We start from the raw sequence: 3,065 nt of genomic DNA on the forward strand, positions 1-3,065 counted from the left end.
TAGCAACACTGCACTGTTGTGAAATGAACCAGTCTCCCTTGGTGTTTTAAATCTGATAGCAGACCACTTGGGAAGTTTGACATTATGGAGTTCCTCATGAATGGAAGGCTGCACACATCCCTCTAGATTAAATCTTACACCAGAGAACTAAAAATATTTCTGATCAGGTAAAAATCATGTTATTTTGTTTCATAACAACAAATAATTAGGGCTACCTTTGAGGTTTAAGGGGTGCTGCTCCAGACTGCTGTAAAGTGGAGCTTTAAGTCACGTGATCCATTGAGCAACGGATCCGACCCTCTGATATTACACAGGAAAGTTTTAGAGAAGGTCAGTGTATTCTGAGAATCAACACCAGAGTGCTATAAATTAACCTGAACAATCATTTAATATATTTTAAATCGGAAAAGTATCTGGGTTCAAAGTGGACAGTGTTGCTTTAAACGAGCATCATTAGATTAAGTTTGTAGTCCAACATTTCCTTTACTTGCCTTTAGCTTCTGTCTAAATTGTTATTTCTGTTTTTCTGTTCTGTGCATGAACATGAACTTAAATTGTCATGTAACTGATAAGTGCTATAAAAATTAACTTAAATATCTTGGAGAATAAGCCAGTGCCTTCATGTTGGTGCTCTCTGAATCACGCTCTGCAGGTAACAAGACATCAGAGTTTAATCCTACAATCATGGAAGAACTATGTAAGTAGACCTGAATATGTCATTTAATAATCTATTTATCATTTATCTTGATTGTTTCTGCCATTTGTGCTGTGTGTTTTCATTTACAATTTGTGTTTCATAAAACAGGTAAAGCCATCATTACAGCAGCTGCAGTAGGTAGGTATGAGTCTATGCATGGCTTTCAGAAAAATCCTGAAAAGTCAATTTGTGTTTCCTTTGCTATGGTCTTGCAGGAGGTACCGTGGTTCTGACTCCTGCTGTTCTGGCGGGAATGGGCTTCGGTGCAACTGGAATAGTAGCAGGCTCCATAGCTGCTAAGTTGATGTCAATTTTTGGAGCTACCTGGTTGATATCTCTCTTGCAATCTATAGGTAAATTTGGTGCTGATCTTTCATAAATATATTTTCGATGGATGTTGTCTTTAAAGATTGAAAACTTGCTAATGGGATAATTGAGAATGAGCCAATAAAACAAACTGCGTATGAGATGAACTTGTTATCGACTACAGCTAAGAGATTTTTTTGTCTTTTACTACAGGTGCCGCTGGAATGGGATGGCTTGGAAATTCACTATGGAGCGTGTTTGGAGGTTTTATAGCAAATCAGATATCATCTCTCTGCAATATAACTGTTGTGTATAATGGCACCTAAACATAGCATTGATAAGAAACTGATGACCATTGGTCTATAAAATCTGCAAATGCTGTTTTGGCTTTTTTAATAGATCTTTTCTTATCTTCCTTAGCTAACCACTATGAGTAGATTATGCCTTAAGACTATATGAAGATTTTATTTCAAAGTAATTTGTATTATATTAAACATTTGTTATTTTGTGCAACTACACATTTGGATGTTTCTTTTAAACTTCAGTAAAATATATTGTACTGATGAGCCTTCAGGGTTTTTATTAAGACAAGAAAGATGCTTTTACCAGGGTGTCCTAACAATGATGCAAAGTGGTCAAATGTGACATGAAATCTACGGTTTGTCTTTTAGTTACCCTAATAAACAGACTCTTCTTCTTCCTGTGGATCAATTTAAAGAAATCTGTAACTGTTCTGACCATCTTAAAGGAATAAATATTTGATCTGGGTGAATAAAGTAATTTAATCATCAACTGATTTTTCACTGCCTCTTAAAGTCCTTGATCAGGTTTCTAAAATAAGACTGTTTTGTCTAACATAAAACAATATTATGAGAATTCATCTTACAGTGTCTTGTAGGTTAATTTCCATTAATGGTTAATTATCATTTACCAATTTCCAATAATATGCTTCTGGTGGCCTCTGTATAGCTTCAACCTAACAAAAAAGGATAATTTTATTTAAATAAAGATGTGTGTTTTAAGGTTTTGGAGGTTAGGGAGGTTGGATCAGTAATGTTTATATTTGCTGTGTTTGTTGGAGTTGAAATATTTTTGTCACAACAACGGCTCAACAGAATGATTATAATTCAATATGTTTCAAACAATAACCACATGTTTGTTTCAGTATATCTCATGTGTAGTTGGATAAGGGACAAATCAAATACCTGACCTTTAGCTTTTGATGACAATTTTAAACAATGGCCAGGCCTCAAATGCAAGAAATTTATCATACCAGTAAATTATATACGGTAATAATTATTTTATTTAGGCTTAAATCAGAGGCATTTCATTTTTCTGAAGATTGAAAAAGCTTACATAATTGAAAAATACTCCTGGATAGGGGCTCTTTCTCTGTGAGACAGATGAGAGGATGAGCTGACATAGTCAGCATTTCCAGGTTTTATGACTGATATTGAGTCTGTTAAATTTAACTTTTTTCCCTAAGTGCTTTAAGACACTTATACAAAATACACTATAAATGATATTTCTCATTCTTTATTTTCTCTAATAATTATAATCATTATTACCTCCAACTCCATTGCTGAACTCTTCATCTTTATTTACAGCCACTCCCAAAACTGCCATAACACGGAACCGGTTTGTTTGAACACAATTACTAGTAATTAAATTATGAAGTAGTTTCAATAACTTGGTTGTTGTTACTTTCACTGACGTTACACATACACTTAGGGTGTTGACATCTTGAAAGAACAACCTAAAGGTTTTGAAGCACTTTGGTATGATGAGGGAGGAAAAACCTGAGATATGACATTCCCTTCAACCTTATCCAAATAAAGTACAATACCCAAACCCTTGTAACATTATGTGTCATTTAGCACATAGTTTGAAAGGTCACACAGCTTAAAGGAAGCCTCAGCAAGTTCCTTTTTATCAGCTTTCACAGTCACACTAAACAAAGCAAAGATTTACAGCATTTTAACTGATAACCAGTAAAAACAATTTTATGAAGTATAATTTCACAGGATGACAAAAATAAATACTAAAGAATACTAATGTAGTG

General features: G+C 34.1%; 1 long non-coding RNA gene across 1 annotated transcript; it reads left to right on the forward strand.

Moving 5' to 3' along the window:
• Positions 1–784: 784 nt before the first annotated feature.
• On the forward strand, positions 785–1,792 carry LOC107094371. Its single transcript, XR_001481674.1, has 3 exons — positions 785–835; positions 913–1,050; positions 1,217–1,792. It is a non-coding gene; the product is annotated as an uncharacterized LOC107094371 (long non-coding RNA).
• The last annotated feature ends 1,273 nt before the right edge of the window (positions 1,793–3,065 follow it).

The sequence above is a fragment of the Cyprinodon variegatus genome, unplaced genomic scaffold (assembly GCF_000732505.1).
Source record: "Cyprinodon variegatus isolate N-32 unplaced genomic scaffold, C_variegatus-1.0 Scaffold480, whole genome shotgun sequence".
In the NCBI taxonomy this organism is placed as follows: Eukaryota; Metazoa; Chordata; class Actinopteri; order Cyprinodontiformes; family Cyprinodontidae; genus Cyprinodon; species Cyprinodon variegatus.